General features: G+C 39.9%; 1 protein-coding gene across 1 annotated transcript in view; it reads right to left on the bottom strand.

Moving 5' to 3' along the window:
* Positions 1-23705, bottom strand: part of COLEC10 (collectin subfamily member 10) — a 256050-nt gene that overhangs the window by 104337 nt on the left and 128008 nt on the right. The gene's annotated exons all lie outside the window — the stretch shown is intronic.

Raw genomic sequence — 23705 nt, 5'->3', positions numbered from 1 at the left:
GGATGTTCTGTGATTTTTCTTGAAATACCTCAATTATGAAAACAGAAATTAAAACTGCTTTCAAATATTTATTACAATGGATAAAACAATGGCGTGGGTTCTATCTTTGCCTCAATGTTGTCTAGATATATGAACTTGGAATAAGTTGCCTCCATACAACTCCATTTTGTAATCTGTAAAATCAAAGCGTGGCTTATATGTCCAGGTTCCTCCATTCCTCCAGTTCTTAAATCTCTCTCTTAATTGCCCTAACTAGAGACTGGGATTCCATGTTCGGCCCTAGAAAAATTTCTGGAACCATAAGAGGGCAGCATTCCATTTACACAACTTCCTGCCAGTGCTCAGAACACTGAAATAACAGGACTTGGAGACTGGCATAGTATTTGCTAGTTTTAACCCCCTTAGCACTATGTTAAGAAAAGTAATTTGTCGAGTTTAAGTATGAATATATACATTTATCACAACTGGAGTCAAAGGAGAGTCATGTTACTATTTCCCTGGTTATCAGGCTTCTACTTATATTGAACAGCCTATTTTTCAATCTCATCAGTGTTGTGATATATTAAAACACACTTGTCAACCCAGCTAACTGGGGATGCTTAGGGCCAGGATGCAGATTTATAATAAGATATTTTCCTATGGGTTGTGTATAAACTTCAGAGTACATAATTACAACTAAGTGTTCAAAATCAGTGTTAATGTCCCGCATCAAAGTCACATTTCAGCAACAAGAGGTGACATGGGAGAATAGAAGAGTCATCCTTGGATGAGAATTTGCTTGGATCTTATTTGGTGCTCAACACATTTTTAAAGAAATGGAAGGCTTAGAAACCTTAGAAACTACTATTAAGGCATTTACAATTATTTAAAGAAAATGAATAATTGATGTAAGATAGATTCCTTGACAATAAGAAGACTTTCAATTATTTGACTCAGTGTGCTAATTGTTAGCCATGTTATCTGCTTTATAAGCCCATCATCTATCAAGGATAGACAATTCCGGAAGCTTGCTCAACTCAAGGTTACAATAACAAATTCATGGTTTACAGAACTAAACATTCTCTTCTCCCTCTTCTGGCCTCAACCCTGGTTCATCCTGGTCACAAATCTCAATCTGGGTTTGGAATGTCCCTTATGTCTCCACTTGACATTCAGTTCATACTACTATGCAATGTTGAAGTATCTTATCACTCTCTTAGGAAATCAACTCCATCTTTCACTGTTAGAGAAAAGGAATGTTCAATAGTTTGGAAAAGAAAGGTCTAAGTACTGGAAAATTGAGGAAACTTTACTAATTATTAGCTATGTCCTTTACCAGGACAATCTGTCACCTGTTGGCTTATAAGGGATGCCTGAAAGAATTCACTTGACTTGCTTCAAATCACTGTGTATATTATTCATTAGCAGGGGTCCTCAAACTTTTTAAACAGGGGGCCAGTTCACTGTCCCTCAGACCGTTGGAGGGCCGGACTATATTTAAAAAAAAAAAAAACAAAACTATGAACAAATTCCTATGCACACTGCACATATCTTATTTTGAAGTAAAAAAACAAAACGGGAACAAATACAGTATTTGTATTTGCATGTGGCCCACAGGCCATAGTTTGAGGACCCCTGCATTAGAGTATGTGTTGTCTTATGATAATGGAGTGAATATGAGCAAATGAACAACACAATGATTCACATTGCTTTTCTACAAAACCAAAAAACAACAGCAAAAAAATACAAAAACATTTACACCAGAAAGAGAGAAACTAGATTGGTCAAAATTACCCATGAGATAACACAGCAGAATTTATAAGTTGAGGGGATTTAGAAATGCTATATAAGTTTGTAACTTCCTGCAAGACCAGAGCGAAGTCATATCTCAAAATGAAAAAATGTCATTTGATTACAAATGCTATTTCCTAATTATACTCTGACTCCATTTTAATATTCAAAATCAGCTGTGATGTAGTGTTAGGATGTTAATAAAATGTAAATTGCTTGTATCCTGACCTTCTGTTTTATTGTTTCTCTTCAGCTTTTATTACAGAATTGTTATTGCTATGGAAATGTTAACTTCCTGTTTATAGTAATTCTGGAGCCCTGAAGGCCATGGAAGTTGGCCAGTTTAGGTTTTATTAGACAGCTACTGAGAGAAAAATGTCTTCAGTATTTGTGTGCTGTTTTGCTGCAGTTCACTAAATGAAAATTTGTCCATTAAAAGTAAACTTTGTGGTCAATGCCACAGAAATGTCTCCCTTTTCTCCCACTAACAAACCATAAAACTTAAGCTCATTTAGGTTAATTTCAAAGTTCCATAATTGCTGCAGCTAAACAAATATGAACTTGAATATAACCATTCTCAAAATGTATGTGCCTCCCTGCACTATGGAATGATCACAATGGGTAAGACCAATGACTTTTCTAGATGAGTTTCATCATGGCTGCCACCCTCTGGAAGAAGATGATAGTGAAGAGTTTGAGGACTTGGCTTTTCAGGTTCATAAATTTGATTCTGTAAGTGTCCCTACATTTTAGCTGCAAAGCTACCTTATAAACAGGAATGTCACTTTACTTATTAGTAAGGAAGATATTGAAAACAGCGAGAATGAACAAGTCTAGTGATCAGAACACACATGTCTAATAACCCTCCTTTTGTGGACTTTCCTAGGAACCAGGCAATTAGAAAACTGAGTTAGTGATAGACAGCTACTTGATGAGATAGCAGTTAAGGGACTGAGTGTACTTCAAGGAATTTCATCTTAATTAAAGGAAGATGCACCTCTCTCTAGTGATCAGAACATAGTACTTTGGTCTTTGCTTTTGGATGATTAGAGGCTAATCATTAGAAGAAATCTGAACTCTTTTTTCTCCTTTGGATGTACTTGTATTTATCCCAATTTACCCTTTATTTTACCAACTAGGTCATTTTATATATATTGCATGAACAAAATAAACAAAGTCCTTGCTCCATGGAACATTAATTTTAGTGGTGAAAAGCAGTCAATTAAATGTGGCATATCATACTTTAAGTAGTTAAAAAATAATATTGAGAATAAAAATAAAGAAGGGGAAGGAGGCAGAGAACAATGAAGGAATTTCTGTTTGGAGATAGCATGGTCCAGAAAGGCCTCTCTCAAAACATGATGTTGAAGTAAAAGCCTGAATTAAGTGAAAGGTGGACAGGTCACAGATGTATCTGGGACAAGATGACTTCAGGCACAGTGAATCACAGTGCAAAGGCCTTGAGATGGGATAGTGTTGGGTGGGTTTGAGGAATTAGAAGAAGATACAGGGAGAGTGGTTTAAGATGTGAATGGTGCAACACCATTGTGAAGAATCTGGAGTCTATTTGAATTAAATAGGAAAGAACTGGAAGGTTTGAAATAGAGTTATGGCATAAGCTGATTCATGCTTTAAAGTATTTCTTTGACCACCGCATGAAAAATAAACTATAGGAGGATGTAGTAGGCAACTTCTCAGATGGCATCCAATGGTCCCTGCTTTCTGGTATTCATGCGTTTGGGTGTGGGCAAAATCTGTGTCTTGTTTTAACCACCAGAATATGGTAAAGGTGATGAGATATTGCTTCAGTGATTATACTAAACTATTACTTCCATTTGGCTAGAAGACTCTCTTTATTGCTCTCTTGACTTGTGCATTTTGGTGAAGCAAGAAACACTGTTGGAGAAGTCCATAAGGCAAAGGAATGTGGATGAAGGTGGCCTCTGTCCAGCAACCAATAAGGACTGAGACCCTCTGTCCAACAGCCCTTGAGGAACTTACCTGTCTATAATCATGTAAGCATGGAAGTGAATCTTTCTCTAGTCACACCTTTAGGTGATTGCAGTCTTGTTGGATTCCCTGAAGTGAAGCAGAGGACCCAAATAAGTTGACTCACAGAACTATTGGATAATAGATATATGTTGTCTTAAGCCACATTGTGGTGATTTGTTATTAATCAATAGGTAACTAATATAGGAAAATTGGGAAAAGAGAAAGCTAGAGCTGTGACCTAGGTGAGAGGCATCAGTGACCAGGAGTAGGGCTGCAGTAGTGACTATGCTGGGAAGTAGATGGATTCTGAAGGCAGAGCTCATAGTCTTGCTCATGTACAAAGTGTGGACTATGAGAGAAAGAAAGGAATCGAGGATAATGGCAAGCTTTTTAGCCAGGGCAACTCAAGTTGTTGTTTACTGACCTAGGGAGGACGAGAAGAAAAGGATTTTATGGTTTGTTTCTTGTTTTATTTTGTCTTTTGGGAAATGAATAGGGGGAAAGGTTGGAAATAAGAGTTCTATCTTGGATTTTCCAAGTTTGAGAAGACTACTAAACATTTCCAAGCAGGTATTAAGTCTAGAGTTCAGAAGGCCCAGGTTGGGTATACAAATCTGGAAATCACATGACTCATTCTCACATTCCTCTTTGGGAGGTGGTAAGAGCAGGTGCCCTCAACCCGGGAGAGTAAAGAAGAACACAGATCATGGAACTATCTCTTTACTCAACTCCCTTAGGGCCAAAGATTGAGTGAAACCAGGAGAAGTTACAGAAAAGTCCTCAAATGTCACTACTTAGTGTCTGGTTCCTTCCAATTTGTGGTTTGACTGGATAGAAAATGAAGATAAACAAATAAATGAGTGGTAAAGTAAAAAAAGTTTGGTCTTAAACTCAGCATAACTTTTTACTAGTATACTCAAGAAAATATGGCCACCCAGGGACAAAAAGTTTTGAATCACTGACCAGGTGGTACTTGATGAGGAAGGAGTAGGAGGTAGAATCATGGTATTAGCAACAAACAAATACATTCAGTTTGAGCAGTACTTGAGCTATTAAGGGGATGAACTGGGAGTGGGTTTGGGAAGCAGTAATGTAGGAGTTAATTCTAAGGTAATAGAGGTCAGAAGTAGGGCTTCAGGTGGGAGTGTGGGACCCATGTATCTGAAAGCTTCTGATGTAATTCTCTCTGAGAATTTTTTTATTGTAACATGGAGATGACACTCTGGTGTTTACTTACTGAATAAGGTTCCAAGAGCTTCCCTAGAGGGTCGTTACATTTCATTGTCAGAAGTCATTAGGAGATAAGGACAAATATATATGAAATTATTTCAAAACACTAATGGAATATCTTCTCTGCTTTATGAAGCAAGATTGCATCATCTTTAGCATGTCACTTTAAAGGAGTGCTATATGGGCTTTTCAATAACTCAAAGCATTCCAATGTTTTGGTTTACTTTCATGTGGATCCCCAAGGTACCCCCCACACAAACATCCATCTTCAAGAATGTCTTACAAGCATATATTAACTCACTTAATTCTTATAATAACTCTACAAGGAAAAATATCTATTTTTAATAGTGATATTGAGGTACAAAGAGGTTAAGTAACCTAATAGTTAGCAAGTGCGACCACTGGAATTTTTAACCTACAATATCTGACTTCATTGTTCCATTGCTCTCACTACATTATTGTCACAGACTTAATATTTGTGTCTCCCCAAAATTAACATGTTGAAGTCTTAACCCAATGTAATGGTATTTGGAGGTAAAGCCTTTTGAAGGTAATTAAACTTAGATGAGGCCATGAGAGTGGAACTCCAGTGATGGGGTCAGTGTCCTTATAAGAAGAGGAAGAGACACCAGGCCTTTCTCTCTCTGCCATTTGAGGACAAAGCAAGAAACTGACCATCTGCAACCCAGGACATGAGACCTCACTAGAACCCAACCCTGATGACACCTTGATATTAGGCTTCCAAAGGCTTATTTCAGATCACCTGGGGACTCCGAACCACATCACCCTCACTCTAGGACCCCAAGTGGATGGAGAGGCCACAATTTGGAACACTGATGTGGCTGAACAGACAATGAATCTAACACTGGCTCTTGCAGACTTCCTCCCAGAAGTGACACGTATCAGTTTTCCTTCTATTTCATTAGCCAAAGTCAGTCACTTGGCCGCCACTCTTACTCCAACGAGGGTGAGAAAGTTCAATCTCACCTAGAAGGAGCGGAGAACCAGAGTATTTGTGAACATCTCTATGACTATCATCCACATATTCATTTGCTTATACTTTATAATTCAGCTGGAACGTAGACACTATTATTGGTCCCATTTTTTAGTTAAGGATCTCCAGGTGTAGGGTGGTTAACTGAGTCAATTAAGGAAATCAAATGGTGGAGCCCTAATTCAATTCTGATCACTTCACCAACCTGGTGAACCTTGCTATCCTCGGAGTCTGACAAGCTCTGTAAGGGGAGGCACAGTAATGTCTCAAGGGCGTCTAGGGCCAGATTCATCAAGGGGTTGCGCTTGAAAGCATTCAACCAAACTTCATAGACTGGCGCCGATGCAAGCAGTGCCTCTTTCTCTTTGTGGGAAGAATTTGCTATTTCTGGAACAGGATGACAGCTACTTATTTAAAACATTATATATCTGTCATCATCCCTTCCATGGCTATTTCTAAACGCTATCCAGAAAAGGCAATTTATTTATTTGCTTATGGTAGATAATATTCATGGAAATTATTATGAAGTCCATATTTATAACAAAACTATTCTGTGCATAACAAATTTTAGCAGCTCAGACATCAGAGGATTGCAAAAATTAGTCTGTGGCTCACATGTTTCTTTCCACGTAGACAGAGAAAAGTATTTCCTGAATGCTGAGATCAGGATGTGGACTTAGCTTGTTGGGGATGAAACATCAGTTGGTTAATGACCTGCAGACTATTTCTGTGGAATAAAATGAGCTTGCTAAAAATAAAATTGTTGGACTATAACACTGTCACAAACCTTTGAAGTGATCAGAGGACACTATCAACTTTTTAGATAATTTACTAGAGCGGGTAAAATAGTCACAGAAACCTACTCCAGCCAACTTGCATACATGAGGGAATTTATCATAAAAACCTAGTAGTTCAAAAATCAAAAGAAAGTGAACTACTAACCCTCTGGAAGAAATCAAAACAGTGCAGCTCTGGGAATCAGGTGTAGCCCCATTAGAATTCATGAGCTCTAAATATCTTTCTTCTGGGCATTGGGCTGGGGTCGGGGGGCGTGGAGTGGAGGGGGTTCTCTCCACTCCAGATTCTATTCCCAGGATCCTGGGAAACACGTTCAGAAAGGTATAGTATGGATCATATGCTCACAGTGCCTGGCAAATGTTAGCAGCTCAATAAATTGTTGAACCAGTGAATAAACGAATGGCCAATCCCTCTGGGCCTTAACATCACTCAATTAAAAAAAAAAAAAAAGAAGATAGGATTTGATGATCTCTGAGGTCTTCTTTTAGTCCCTATGCAATATTCTTTTTGTTGTTTTAGTCTGAAGACAATTTTTTGGCTCTCTGTTTTGTTTATACTTGTGAGAAAAGCAAAGGAAGTTTTTTAAAAAGTGTTCATGTGTTCTTGTATATATAGTTAATTTTTAAAATTGAGCTAATGTAGTACCCTCTTCTGCTTCCGTGTTATGAGTTTCCATGTGTAATCAACTGACACTGAGTATTAGGGTCTTACTGACTTTTTTCCATAGCCTGGGGCCATCTTGCACTCCCTTCCCCTCCCACCCCCCACCCCGTTTTTTGTTTTGTTTTGTTTTGTTTTCATTAGAACCCCACGCATGCTATTTTCAGTAAACCTTCATTTCCTAGGATCTGGTCTTTTTTCCATTGAAATCAGACTTTTCCCCGATTTGCTTTTAGATTATATAAATGTTGCCAAATTCGACATGGTTTTAAAAAACCACCACTACCTTTCCTGATGTTGAATTAGTATTTTAGTTTAGCCACCTAGGAGAGAAATATCAACAGTCACTCATTCAAGTGACATACTTTAAAAAATTTTCACCCAGTCATGGCCTGGAAATAATAAACTGATTTTGCTATTCACTTGCCGACCTGACATTGATTTTTCCATTTCCATGACAATGATCCCACAATCAACAAATATCGGATGAATCCCTACAATTCAAAAAGCAAAGGATTGTGCCAGGGCCTGAGTTTGAGATCCATTAATAACTCCCCACTCTTTCTTTTCCTGTTTTGAAGACAGTTGGAGGTTTACCCAGCAACCACACTGTTCACTGCTTCTCCCCTTAGCACACAGAGAGTCTGTTAACCAATAAGGAGACTGTAAATGCCAAGGACATACTTTCCCAGACTCCCTTGCATTTAGACCATGGGCATGTGCCCCAACCATGGCCACTGGGACCTAAAGGGCAGTCTGCTCAGACTGGAGTGAGAAAGAGAGGAAATAGGACAAAAACATGGTTCTTTTCTGCGATCAAAAGGATTTTGAGAAAAGTTGCCTTTTTTAAATACAATTGTTTAAGATACTATGCCAAGAAATTTAGCAGCTATCTTGCAATTATGAAGGGAAAATTTTAAGAACAAAAACCAATATTCTCAGAAAGATAAGAATAGCATATAGATGCTTACTTTCTTAGAAATAACTTAGGTTCTCAAAGCTTCCTCCCAAATACAAAGCAACAGTGTCTAGTTGATGTGATCACTTGCCCCATCAGTTGGTGGTAGGCAGAACTCAGTGCCTTTACTAAAAGATGGGCTTTAGGAAAGACAATGATAATGGTTGAAAGTTTAAAAGCAGAGGGAAGACCTAGCTGGAGTTGCTCAGTTGGTTAGGTGTCATCCCATGCACCGAATGGTTGCCTGTTCAATTTCAGGTCAGGGTACATGCCCAGGTTGTGGCCTCCATACCCGGTAGGGGGCATGCAAAAGGTAGCCAGTCTATGTTTTGTTCTCACATCTATGTTGCTGTCTCTTCCTCTCCTTATCTCTCTCTCTAAAAATCAATTTAAAATCTTTATTTTTTAATGGAATTCTATGTTGCATATATTGAAGCATATATTAATGCACCAGACTCCTCCTCAAAATCATAAACACCTTAAATGGACATATGGTATGCGTTTTTTTCTTTCTTACCTCTTAATTCCTCCAGTGCAATGCAGAAAGTTTAGCAGCTTAGTACATAGTAGTTCCTCAATAATGGTTAAAAAGGGCTGGTAGTTATAGAATTTAAATGTTAAAGCTCACTAAGTCCTTAGAGTTTCTCTAATATAACATTCTAATTTTACAGGAAAAGCTGATGAGAACTAAAGAGTTTATAAAACCTTTCTAATTATAAAATAGGGGCAAAACTAAAACTATGATCCAGGCCTACTGTCTCCTAATCCAGTGCTCCTTCTATTCTACAGAAGAATGAACACATTAGTAATCTAGGTGGACAAAAAGGATATCTGAAAAAACATAACCAAAAATGCGAGCAGATACAATAAGTGCCATGCATTGTTGCAAGATGGGAGAAATGTTTTGGACTAGGATGGTCAAGATTGACTGTTATATGTGCCAGGTAATAAATACAATAAATAGTCTGGATTCTTGCACTTATTGCCATCATTGTTCTGATATCAGATTGGAGAGACCCTCTCTGACTTTCCAATCTAAATTTGGAAACTACCTCATTTATTCTCTCCACAGCACCTTCAATATTTTCACTTCTCCCAACTTCCCCATGTGACTTTGCACATTTATTTATGTGCTTATTTGTCTGCTTATTTAATTTGTACCTTCTCCAGGTAGGCAAAGACCATGTGTATTATATTCCTCACTCCCACAAATACTGACACATAGTAGGCAATCTACATCCAATCAGTCATTAACTTATTCAATGACATCCCAAGTGGTGGGGCTATGAAGATGAAAAGGGCAAATAAAAGCTGTGTTCTCCTAGAGCTTATAGTCTACTGAGGGAAAAAAGAAAATAGGCAATATAAGCAAAATACTGTATTTTTAAAGAACTTCAGATGTCATCAATTTAAAGATGCACTATTATTATGTAATCTTATATTAATTATACATCTTAGAATTGATATAGTATATTGTACATTAGATAATGACAGATGTTATAGTAAAAACAAAGGTAGACAAGATGTATTAAGAGAGATTTCTTTGAATTAATGAATGAATTAGGGTTTAACTAGGCATGGAGAGATGAGGAATATCAGAGACATGGGTAGTTATAAACAATTGGTCTATTAATCAAGAACCAGCCTTGTATTCACATATTATTTAATAACTTTAGTGGCAGGTATATCCAAAACTCAGACTCATAACCATTTTTTGTGTGGACTCAAGCAATTTCTGAGTCTCAAATTCCTAATTTGGAAAATGGGTATTATGAAATATGATATTAGAAATGATGTATGCAGAAAATCCTTGAACTTAATGGATTCAACAAATGGTAACTTTTGTTACCCGTATTATTTTATTCAGTAACTCCTGAATTAAATTCTAGTTGATTTCCTGTTTGTTTATTAGTTTGCTTGTTTGTTTGAACTGTTGGACCATCACCTTGACTTGCCAGTTCTGTGCTTTTCCCCACTCTATGAACTCTGTGTTTGTCATTTGCACCTTTAGTTTCAGTGTGTCACTTTTCTCTCTCCTCTGCTACATTGTAAATTCCTTGAGCATGACTTCATCACATCCATCATATGCATAGTACAGTGCTTGACACCTACAAGGTTCTGATAGTATTTGTTGACTGAATGTAAGAACAAATGTACTGAATAAAGGGCCTCCTAGGTAAAGAGAAAGTTTTCATTAAAGTCCTGGTGAGGAATGCTGTGGGCATCCACCCATTCACTCAACAACACTTCTTTTGAGTGCTAATTGGCACTAGTTTCAAGAGAAGACTACTGCTCCTTGGAATACACAGGAATGGCTCATGGAATTCATAGGTCGGTACTCATCTTGGGCTCTCCCAGTCAAACCAGTTCATCTTTACCACAGCAGTTACTGCTTTAAGTTTCATTTGGATGTATTGCCCCAGAAGTCCCTTCCCATGGTAAGCTGTTCAACTTTATAAAGCTCTAAAGAGAATGCAAATGCTTCTCAACATTTTCATATGGGTGTCGGAATTTACATCCACCACTGCCCTGTGGGAGCGTTGGCTGATAGAAAATAGGAAACAACAGGGGGATGATTGGTTTCCCTGCCTCATTTAGACAAGGATGCCATGGAGAGCATAAGCTCAGCTGTAGCCCCACTAGCTCACATGCCAACCTGTAAAGGCATTTCTTTGAAAATGACATAGCTCTTTTTATTTCTTGAGAACTGAGTAGAGCATTAAAAAATGTGCAAAGCCAAGCTCCTCATTAAAATCTTGAAGTCTCTCTAGGCAAAAATAACCTTCTTCTGGCTTCACAAGTTAAAGAGTCCATTAGAAAGAAATCATTTTAGCTGCCTCAGGATGGTCTTGAGTCCAGCCCCCGTTCTCCTCCCTCGCCCACAATGGGCACCAAAGCTAACAATACTTTGACGCAGATGGGTAGCCAGCCAGAAAAGATAGAGCTCTAGTGTCAGATCCTCCCTGCAGTGTGGCCTGGGAATGGAGGGAGTGGAAGATGGGAGGAGAGGAAGGCAGGCCAAAAAAATCAACAAACTGCAACCTGTCTCATAGCCAAGCCACTCAGCCATGGCAGAGTCCCTTGATGCTGTTGACTGGTTTCTGCACCATGAAGAGGGGGCTGGCCCCTGTATTGGTTGAGTCACTTGTAGTCTTCCATTTTGGCACCCACCCAGAGTCCTAAAATAATCAGGCCAGGAAAAATTCTAATAACAGTAGAAAGAACCCTTTAGTCTATAGAAGCTTACTGTCAAATGCTAGATAATGGCTTGGATTGAGGTAAGCAGAAACAGCTAGCAAAATATGATGAACTATGGAAGTTTTGAAAGAATCTAAAGTTCATGTTGTTGTTTAATTTTGAGTCCATCCCTTGTTAATGGTGCCACCTTAGACTGGTCACTGGTCCTCTCTGAATGCTAATTTTGCCTTAAAAGAAATATCAATAATACTTTAACCTATCTACCTGTCAGTTATTGGGGAGATCAAATGACTAAATAATCAAATGATACTTGTAGATTTCAAAGCACTGTACAGATGTTGGATTTTGTCTTAGGGTTTAAATGGTAAAATAATATGTATTTTAGATATTATTAAAGGTATCATGACAATATAGATATACTTTATGAATGAGACATTATTCTCATTTAAGCTTTGGATACAGCTTGGAAGAAAAGCAGGTTCTGTTTCTAAACAACTAGCTTTGCACAGTAGTTCACAGGGGGTCCATCTTGCCCCACCCCCTTCCTCCCAATCCTTGTATGGGTGTCAAGAGGACAACCTCTTGATCTTCTGTTTTAATTGCAATGTGTATGACAGGGCTAGGCATATATGAGTCAAAAATAAGGCAAATAATGGCTTCTCTCTGTATCACACTCTCTTTCTCTAAGGACAAAATAAAGTATGAAAAAGGACTTAACACGAACAAAGTGGTTTACCCATGGTGCCTTAAGCATAGTTCTGATCAATTCAAAAACCTTTTAAGCTCCACTGTCCATTAAACAACAGTAACACCTGGCATTTAAAATCATCCGCACTTTTCCTTCAGCTCCTTCCTTTTCTGCAGCTTTAGCACCAATGACAAGATCCTCTCTCAGCGGTGCTGCTCACCTTCCTTCTGTTGGGACCATGCATCCTACAGCACCCATGCTCTCCCCACCACCATCACCAACACACCCCACACCCACAGTCCTCTGGGCCTTCAATAACCTTGATTTTCCTGCCAGGAATCCATTTCCTTCTCACATCTGCCTCTCAAAGGCCTGCCAAGTTTTCAAAGCACCTGCCTTTCAGGAGCCTTTCCAGATGCTATCTCTCACCAATGCCATTTCAAATGTATCCTTCTGACCCCGTAAACATCTGCAGACTTCATACCATACTTGCATCATTATGCCTCTGATCTCCTGCACCACTTGTTTTGTAACTTTTTATGTAATGGTATAGGCCACACTCTGATTAAGAAATCGGATGATAACCTCTCAGAAGGCAAGGAAGACAAACACATGGACATCCATCTTTGGTAGGTTTCTGAGTCAGGATATAAAGACGTTAGGGAAAAATCCAGACAAGTGAGTGAGAAGTAGAAGCTGACATCAAGAGCAGATGAGCTGCTAGATCCTCTCACTACTAGTAAAGCCCCAACTCCATGCATGCGCATGACCAAAGGGAGCAGGTTTATGGCAGGAAATCCCTGAGCGCAGGCAGAAGTCAGCAACAACAAGGACTGGCTCAAACCAGACCAATCCAAGAGGGAGGGAAAAATGACCAGAGAACAATTCCAAACAAAGTTCATTATACCATCATTATAGTGAAAACTGACACCACAAATAGAAGGGGAAATGAAGGGATCTAATGGACCATATTAGGAACAAAACCCTTCCCAACCAGAAGGTGGAGTCAGAATTTGGCGCCACAAAGCTTAAAAACAACCCACCCTTGAAAACACGTAAAATTCCAAGAACTGACTGACCACACACTCAGCTCACTTGCGAGTTCACCTGCCTCCACTCAGATGCCTCCTTTTGTTCCTTTCACAGCAGGCAGTGGCTGCAGCCATATCCTGGCCTCTTTTTCTCTGCCTGAATAACACTTGCTTTCCTTCTCGCTCCACTCTTGAATTCTTTCCTGCAGGAGTCAAGAGCCTGCAGGTCCCAGACCTTGCAGGGCAGGACCAGCCCCCAGGCTCAGAACTGGCCTAGTGACATTTCCACAGTGCTTAGCACAGGGCTGAGGACACTGCAGGCACTCCTGACACTGAGGTTCCAGCTGATGTGACTGCCATGGTTGCAAGGAGATTTTCTGCTCTGAGTATCTGGTTTATACTTTTAAATAGGCAGTTACTGTAGCATGAACATTCTTTGAAACTATAAAATTTCTCCATTCAGTGGCCTAGACAGCCGTGTCCACACGGCACTGGGTACAATCATTCTAAAGGAACGCATCAGTGAATTTGATTGCAGATAGGCACTGATGTTTGTGGAGAGTGTTGCTCTAAGTGCCTGGCATATATTTTCCCATTTAATACTGGGAACCATCGAAGAAGTGAATAATATTAGAAGGAGAACCTGAGACACGGAGAAATGACAGGACACAGAGCAAGGCAGCAAGGATTCAAACGTAAGCTGTCCTGCCTCAGAGCCAGAGCAACACCGGGCTCTATTGTCTTTACTCAAATGACTTGACCACATTTGCTACTGAGCGGCCAGATCTTCATCCTGTGTTACCTAAGCCTTATCTTTAAAAAGAAAAGGCCCCAGGAAAAACCCCCTTCCACACTTCCTACTGTGCCTGCCTGTGGGACTTCTGCTTTTGTGTTCCTTTCATCTCCTCCACATCAGAGCTTCCTTCCAATGTAAATTGTGGTAAGTACCAGGTTGTTCAGAGCCCAAGGAGCCACTGAATCAGCCACTGTTTGTTGCTCCCTCTAACAAATATCTCTTTGAGACTCCAGAATGACTCAATCACACATCCCACACCTGCCGGGCAGAATCAGCTGCCCGGAGATCTGAGCTGTTGTGAGAATACACAGTCTCAAAGGGCGAGGCCATTTATAGACGTGGTGAGTATAATGGTGCGCTAGTGAGGAGAAAACAATCCCCATTTATATAACACCGAAAATTCGGATGAAATATAAATATTGAAATATGGCAAATGATGATACACCAATATTATTATTAACTGAGGTACAAACATCTCTTAAAAACAGAGCAGCAAAAAGTTTCATCATATTTCAAGTCAATGTCTCTTCTGGAGTCATAGGCCATGAACTTTCTGAAGTAGAATGCAAAATTTATGTGTGCCTATGTACACTTTTCTGGGCAGAGGACCTGCCGCTTTCATGAACTTGAAAGCCCCAGCCATGAGTCTTTCTCATGCCAGGAAAGTGATCCTGCTAGACACCGACTGGAGTTAGACCACTAAATCATCATTTCTCGGTCCAGCCTTTGGTCTCACTGTGCAAAGCCCTTCCAACTGGTCTGGGTTAGAAGTGCAAGTGTGCTTTGCCTCTATGGGAACTCTTCCCAGCAGAAACAATGCATCTTTTGAGAGAAGAAATCATAGCACAGACAATGTCCTTCCTACCAGGACCCAAAATGTGACCTTGACTATTCTCAAGTTCCATTGCTCTCACCAGTCCAACGCTCAGTGACTGCATGTGGCACCCACAGAAATATGAACCTTCAAAGGCCATTACATGTACCCAAGGGGGAACTGTAGTGACAGAACTTGGGCTTCTTTGCACACTGTTTATATTCCTCCAGAGCCAAACCCCATCCTTTCTCTCATCCTTTCTCTGAAGTCTAGGCTTTTCCCCTGCACAGAGCTCCTTTTCTCTATTCACTTCCTGGCTCTGGACTCCTGTCATTATGTCTGTAATTTATATTAATATTTTAGCAAAGCATTTTCTTACAAACACATTAATCAGGTTAATTTACACTCTACAGGTAGAGAGTTGCGATTGCCAGGATTCCCCTTTTCCCAGAAGGAGAATTAGCATTTCATCCGAAGGTCCATATTCTAGGGATCCAACCCTGCTCATCTCCCAACAACACTAGAGATTTTGTTACTTAGCATAATTATGGTAAAATGGGCTCTCATTGGTGAAATGTGTGTATGTAAGGCATGAGATTGGCCAAAGCATACATTCTGAATAGGAGTGATATGTCCTGCAAGTGGGCAAAATTTGTTTTGGGAGGGGTAGGTGAAAAAGAGTCTGAGCTTTTGTAAGGGTTTCTTCATACTCCTCCAAAACAAAACCCTACCTTAAAAAAATCTTACACCCAATATTTAATTTCTCACCTTAAGTTAAATTAAGTTAAAATTTTCTCCTGTGAGGGCAATATGGAAAAAGGAAGTGGAGAAGTATTGACGCTAAAGTATTTTAACATCCTCTACACCCTCATCAGAATACAGAATGTAGCCAATTCTTTGCCTTTTATTTTTAGGATCGGTGAGTATGATGTTAGCTGTGGCTTGTCATATATGGCCTTTCTATACCTGATTTATTATGATATTATGATGTTGAATTTTTGTCAAATGCCTTTTCTGCATCTACTGAAATGATCACGTATTTTTTATCCTTTATTCCGTTAATGTGGTGTATTGCATTTATAGATTTATAGATGTTGAATCATCTTTGCATTCCAGGGACAAATCCCACTTGATCATGATATATGTCCCTTTTAATGTGTTTTGCTAGCATTTGGTGGAGGATTTTTGCATCTGTGTTCATCAAGCATATTGGTCTGTAATTTTCTTATAAGTATCCCTGTCTGGCTTCAGCATTTGGGTAATGCTGGCTTTGTAAAATTAATTTTGGAGTATTTCTTTCAATTTTTTTGGAAGTGTTTTAGATGTATTGGTATAAAGAAATTCTTCTTTAAGTGTTTGGTAGAATTCTTCTATGATGCTAACTGGTCCTCGGCTTTTATTTGTTGAAAGATTTTTTATTACTATTTCAAACTCCTTACTAGTAATTGGTCTGCTCAAAGTTTCTTTTTCTTCCTGATTCAGTCTTTGTATGCTTCTAAGAATTTTCTCCTTTCTTCTAGGTTGTCCAGTTTGTTGGCATATAGTTGTTTGTAGCAGTGTCTATGACTCTTTGTATTTCTGTGCTACAGTTGGTATGCTCAGATTTTCTTTCCTGGTTTTGTTAATGGTGTCCCTTCAGTTGAAGATTAAATAACTTCACTCCACTCTTTAACTTAATATTAACTTGAAGAAAAAAAAAACTCTCTTAAGGTCAGCCTATTGTTTCAGGAAGCAATTCTCTCTCTCATGAAAACTATCTCATCAAAATCTTTTGTTTCTAAGGGTTTGTTTTAATTAAAGGAGGGAGTTTCCCAGATAGGAGCACCTAATTGGTTATTAAGAGAATAGTTCTAAGGGTTCTTAGCTATCATATTTTCATTAGCCAGGTGCAGACAAATTGCATGGGGGTTGGGAGAGGAGGAGAATCTCTGAACTGACACTAGAGATGAACAAATTACCTGAAGGATTTTTGAAGAGGAACTCTGAGTGGGCAGGTAGTACTCTAACACTCTTCCCATATAAAGTTCAGAAGCCTCCAGGCGAGTGGCTGTTTGGGATTGCATCCCTTTTTAATTAAGGAACCAATTTCTTGGAACTGAGTAGACATTATATGGGTATCTGAGTTTCAGGAAACCCCAGAAGTGACTAGGGTGATCGGCAGACAAGGTCAAAGTGTTCATAGGCAAGGAATGATGTCTCTTCCTCTGGCTGCAGAGAACAACAGAAACTCTATAATGGTCTGTTGAGATTTTTGTTCCTTTTCCCAAAAATTCCTACCCAGAGGTATCATGAATTTGGCTCAGTCCTTGACACAAATTTCAGAGAAAACTGTGATGTGTGTAGCATGTGCAGAAAGGCTTGATCTGTGTTTTCCTCTGCTCAAGTGGGCAGGGTATACTATGCTATGCAATGTAATAGAACTCATCCATTAAAAGACTTCATCAAAGAATGACAAATATTTCCTCCCTGCTTGTAGCCTGCCAACCTCCTACAGCCAGAGAAGCCAGAATCTGTAAATGGGTGATGCGTTTTAGAAAGTTATGTAGCACAAATCACAACTGCTTGAACTACGGAGGCTCTTTTGTCAAATTGAGGATTTCAGAAAAGGAGAAAAAAAGGAAATTTGAGGGAGAGAAAAAGAGTGACATTACAGTTATATATACATAACATTTACTGAGCATTATGTAGCAAATATTCAAAAGCCTTCCTTTCCTTAAAAATTAAGCATGAGATTATGAGCCTGAAAGAGGAGAGTAGAACTATGTTACTGTAGACTCCATTGTGTCCTATCCTTCGGATGCATATGCTAAAATCCTAACTCCTAATGTGACTGTGTCTGGAGATAAGGCTGTTGGGAGGTAATTAAAGTTTAATGAGGTCATAGGATGGAGTTCTAATTTGACAGGTTTGGGTTGCCTTAGAAGAAGAAGAGAGAGAAATTCTACATGGTGAGATGTGTCCACCCACAAGCCAGAAAGAGAGGACTCGCCAGGAGCTGGCACCCTGACCTCAGACTTGCAGCCTCTAAAGCTGTGAGAAAAGAACTGTCTGCTGTTTAAGCGATCCAGTTAATGGCATTTTGATGTGGCAGCTCAGCTGACTGAGGCATCTTCCCACCCTCCACTTCTCTTGGGCTGACAGCAGTTGCTAAGTCCTGAATTGCTAAGAGGCTCGCTCTCTTCATAGACCTCATTAGAAAAACTAGACTTCCCACTTAAAAATGCAGTGCTTCTTCCAATGCCACGTGATATGGGTGACAGGACATAAGGCACTATCCCTCCAAAAGTGGTCAGCTCAATATTAAGGATATTAATAAGGTATTTGGAAGATGATGTGACAAAAACTATCAAAATGCAAATTACATGTACTTTTGCCCCAGTGCCATTTCAAAAATTTATCCTAAAAGAGTCCACTTACAGGAGTGTGCAAAAATGTATGCATAAGGCTGCTCTTGCCATATTATTTGTTACAGAAAAAAATACTGTAAGCAGTTAAATTATCCATCGGTAGAGTACTAGAATAATTATGGCACATTCAGACACTAGAATATTGTACTACAGTGAAAAAGCATGAGACATGTCTATGTATGTGTGGTCTGTTTGCCCCTATAAAGCCATCCCTTGTATCGTAGGAGAGCCCATGAATGCATGCCCATGGCGCATTACCAGGTTCCCATGTCTGCTGGCTCCTGTCTGTGTTTGGCCACTGGGAAGCTCTGGCAGGAGATTTGAGGGGCAATGTTTTTAATAGCAACTCTGTTCAGAGCTCCGATCCCACTGGACAAAGCCACTGTGGTTCCAGCTTCCTCCAGGTGAGCCAGGCCCCTAACTCATTCCTTTGCCCCTCCAAGTTAGTGGCGTTAATAGCTTCATGCTGTTACTTATCTCTTGGTTGCCTCCCCGTCCTCTGTTTGATTTCTCAGGAATTCTACAACCTGGGTAACCAATTCCGTGCATTAAGTTCTCTCTTTTGAAGATCTCAGATACAAGTATACTGCTTATACTGCTTTTTGCATGAAATAACAGGATATTTGTGCATAAACACCTGTTTATGACATCAAAGATCAGACAAGAATCATTAGCAGTAGTGGCTTTTGTAGAGGGGCTGTGGAGGTCTGATATGAAATGGACATGAGCCCTCCACAGTATATATGTAAATACTATTTTATTTTTTTAACCATATGCAGGCATTAATTTTTAAAAAAAGAAACCTAGTTAAGCTAATAAAAATAATTTTCAATTTATGTTGTGATAGTTTCAGAAGGCTTTCTCTCTAATGTCTATGTTTGAACCTATGATTTTTAGCTGTTGGCAGGGTGGAGGTTAGAGAATTTCTACCCCACAAAAGCTAAAATAAGCATATCACTCTCCAGTGCTTCCTATACTATCTTCTCACCACTAGTTAGCACACTCATTGTACAGAGGTCTGGTTTAAAATCACACTGGGTCAGGTCCTCTTACTGTAATCTAGTTCTTTCCAAGTAGCTCACAGTCCTGTTTATAATTACAAATTTGTGTGATTGTTTGATTAATGCCAGTTGCCAAGGAAAGGTTTATTTTAGTGGATGGGTGACCATGCTAGAGCCACACACCATTGTGTGGGGACCCAGAACTAGCACCAACTGACTCCCTGGTCTGACACTTGCAACAGATCCTTAAGCAGGTGGTGACTTATTCAACCAGAAAGTGCTTCAGCTATGCAACCTTGCCTTTCTGTACATTATTTTTTTTAAAGAAAATATACAACCATTGCTGTACATAGCCTATCATACCTTAAAAGTCAAATTGTTTTGGTCTAGAATATTAATACAGTTAAAATTGTGTTTGTTCATGAAGAAACTGACAAACATTAATCTAATAAATGAAAATCAATAGGCTAGTTGCATGATATTTCCCCTCTTTTCCTTCTGTGCCTTCTCCTATGAAATCAGAAAATGCTTCATTTTAACAGCAGTGTAATAACAAGGAATATGCTCTTGTTCTTCAAGTTAATAACCTTTCACACTCATAACCTCCGGATTTATATTTCCAATTTTTCAGGTGAGGAAGCTTAGGTGTCAGATGTTCTAGATACCTGATCAGCCGCTTCAGAGCCCACACCTTGCCCCCATATGACCTACTGGTAAATTAATTCCTGTCCTGAGTTCCCATTATGATGATGCTTACAAATGCCCTTCTGTGTCAGATGTGTTGCTGCTATAGAGATCAGGTGCTTTCTTGTGGGAGTTCCCAATTGTCGGGCATCTTTAAGCCTTAGGAGTGACTGGCATGGAGGCAAGTTCAATCAGACATATGGGTGGTGAACATGAGTTCGGGGAGAGGCCTGACTCAGAAGAATTCAGGGAAGAGAAGATGGGGATTATCTGATGAGGTGTCATCTGGAAAGTCAGCATCACTCAGAGTTGATGCCCAGAAACAGGGTTAAATGGATGAGACACCCTGTTTAATGTCACTGATGGCCTCTGCCAATGAGGGATCTATCACAGGGAGATGAATGCCATCTGCCAAGTTAGTGATCAGACGTCCCCCCTCACTCCCTGTGGATTCAGTCTGGAGTCCCTGGGTCCATTCCCATTCATGCTTAAGATGAACTCTAGCTTCAGAGTGTTCAGGGGCTGCAGCCCACAGTAGTGGGTCACATGGGAAGACCCAGGGGGAATGGCCAGATTGCTCCAGGAACTGAAAAGACCGATAACTCATAGTGTCTGTCTGTTTCCTGTCAGTGGATGATTAATAAACTGCCTACAGTCAGGCCCTGAAATACAGAGTCAGTACACAGTCTATTTTGTGACTCTAGATAAATGGTGTCCCAACTTTTCTCAAGATTACAGCTAATTACCCGTACACACACACACACACACACACACACACACACACACACACACCAACCACCATCATTAATATTAGCATTTATCAAATAGCTATAGAGAGCCAAAAGGCTGAGCTAAGAGCTTCATTCCTGCCCTGAGGAGCTGAGAATCTAGACTTCACCTTGTGCTCATATAAATGTCCCGAAAATAAGAAAAATAATAGCTAATAGTTAATGAGCACCCACTATGTGGTAGACATATTTTAAGTCCTTTATGTATTTTATCTAGTTTAATCCTCATAATAAGCCTTATAATCCTCTGAGGTAGGCATAATTTTTATCTTTGCTATACACATAAAGAAACTAAACATAAAGGCAAATGGGTTAGATAAAACTTGCCTGAGGTCATAGAGCTAGGAAGTAGTGGATCTAGGATTCAAATCTATGTGGCTGGCTCCAAGATCAGTTTCTTAGGTACTCCCCTGGACCAGTGATGTTCAACCTTTTCTACCTCATGGCACATATAAACTAATTACTAAAATTCTGCAGCACACCCAAAAATATAATTTTTGTTGAGCTGACAGAAACACTAGGTATAATTTTGATTCATTCACACCAGACGGCTATTATTGTGTTGGCTGTTGTCATATTTTTATTTGACAATCTAAGGGGAAAGAGGTCAGTGCCCCTGACTAAATAACCAGGTGTTGCATGTTTTAAAAATTCTTGTGGCACACAGGCTGAAAATAGCTGCCCTAGACAATCATAGATGTAATTAAGTAAATATGTCCTATAGGCCAGTCACTGTGCTACGTTACCATACATGCATTAGTTTACTTAATGCTCATAATTAATGATTAACTTTCTTTATAAATGCTTTCATTTGTTCCCTCCCACGTTTCTATAATGTCAGTATTATTTCTATCTAATGGGTGAGGAAACTGAGGTTTAGAGAAACATGAAACTTTTCTGGGGTTACTATTGCAAGATTCAATTCTTGATCCGTTTTCTCCAAGTCTGACTCCTATGTGATGGCTTTATATTATAGACGATAAGGGGGCCACATGCTAAACTTGACATGCTCGGGAGGCCTGCGTGGTGGGCCTTAAAAACTCAAGAGACTGAAATAACCACACAAGATGGCCTGAACATAAAACTTCTTACCCAAAAGCGGGCCCCAGGGGCAGTCCTAGGCCTGTAGCTTCCTTGACACAGGTCAGTCTTTACTTAAGTGAGCCTGTCTATTGTCTTTTGCATCTTAGATAACATACCTTTGAAATGCCAGAATAAACTGACTTTCCAGACCCCTCAGAGCACAACCATCAGAGCAGTAAACCACAGAAGTTCTTATTGTTACTTTGTCCCCTGTTTGCCATCTCTATGTGCTGTGAATGTTTACTATCTTGTACCCACCATACGTAAAAGAAGTATGTGTCTCTGCTTTACTTTTCACCCAACCCTAGATATTTCCATGGGTTTCATGTAACCTCCTTACATCTCCTCCTTTGATTCTAATGCATAAAATTAGCTGCAATATTGCCATTCTCCGGAGCACTTTTTTCAAACCATTGAGACTTTGCTCTCTAGCCATTGTGGTCAGTTTGGCTCAAATAAACTCATAAAAATTCTCTACATGTTTGAATGTTTCTTACATTGACAATATTATAGTTCAAGAAAAAAGGCCTTCAAATCACAGCCTAGACAAACATTCCTAATAAAAACAATAATACTGCCATTTATATGTTTCACTACTCACATTTGAAGTTACTCAAGTCTCACTTTAAGTCTAAGTGTAAGCAGGGCAGGTTGTAGATGTCAAAACTGAAGTTCAAAAGTTGAGGGACAAGTCTGGAGTCTTACAACTCTGTCCTCATTTATTTATTGACCTTCATTTACTCACTAGTTCACGTAAAAAGCAAGCAAACAAACAAAAACCCACAAAACATGCACCTGGCCCCAGTGGCTCAGTGATTGAGCGTCAACCTATGAACCAGAAGGTCCCCGGTTCGATTCCCAGTCAGGGCACATATCTGGGTTGCGGGCTTGATCCCCAGTGTGGGATGTACAGGAGGCAGCCGATCAATGATTCTCTCTCATGGTTGATGTTTCTATCTCTCTCTCCCTCTCCCTTCCTCTCTGTAACCAATAAAAATATATATATTAAAAAAAACCACAGCATGCGGTTATATTCTGACATTGGAGAGATAAAGATGAATAAGACCTTCTGTCTTTCTAAAATCCACAATCACAGCAGAAGGCTGACATTCTTTTCCTCTAAATATTTTCTTATTGGTCTAGGGACCCACTTTGAAATCCTAGTGGCACCATGCCCATTTGAAGGGGCAGAAGCTCTGATCCCCATTGGCCATAATTGCCCTTTTTCCTGATTCCTCACCTGTTATCCTTGAACTTGATGACAAGCAGCACTTGCCCTTTAGAAACAAAAGTTAGAGAAGTTCCTTGCAAGTGGTCTTTGCAACCTGGGGGATTAATGATTAAAACTCCCCATGTTCTGAGACAATGTGGTGCATAAATGAGAGGTCTTGTCATTGGATCTCTTAGAAACCGCAGAAGAAAGGGTTAGGATGAGAGCGTTAAAGTGTCTGGGATGAACCTAGGTTGTGCCCAAATCTTGGCTGAATGGGGCTGTCAGGGTGGAGGAGCTCTAGCGGCTCCCCAGCGCGCGCCCAGCCTTCCCACCGCCGGACTAGGCTGCCAGAAGGCCGCCCGCTGGCGGGAAGGGGCCTGGAAACCTCAGAGCGCAGCAGAGACAGAAGAGCCTTGTTCCAAAGTCGGAGGACTTTTCCCCCCCTCCCAGGGGTCAGACATCCCCCCGGACTCCACACTGCCCTGTCTCTCCCACTGTTTCTCAGTCCCGGCTCTGAAAGCGTTAATCCCGGAGCTGTTGGTACCACACTCTATCCCCCACCCCTCCCTGCCTCCCCCGCTCCGCTCCCGCCCTAGGTTC

This window comes from Myotis nattereri, assembly GCF_964212035.1.
Source record: "Myotis nattereri genome assembly, chromosome: 17".
Taxonomy (NCBI): domain Eukaryota; kingdom Metazoa; phylum Chordata; class Mammalia; order Chiroptera; family Vespertilionidae; genus Myotis; species Myotis nattereri.
This window is presented reverse-complemented; position numbering and strand designations above follow the sequence as displayed.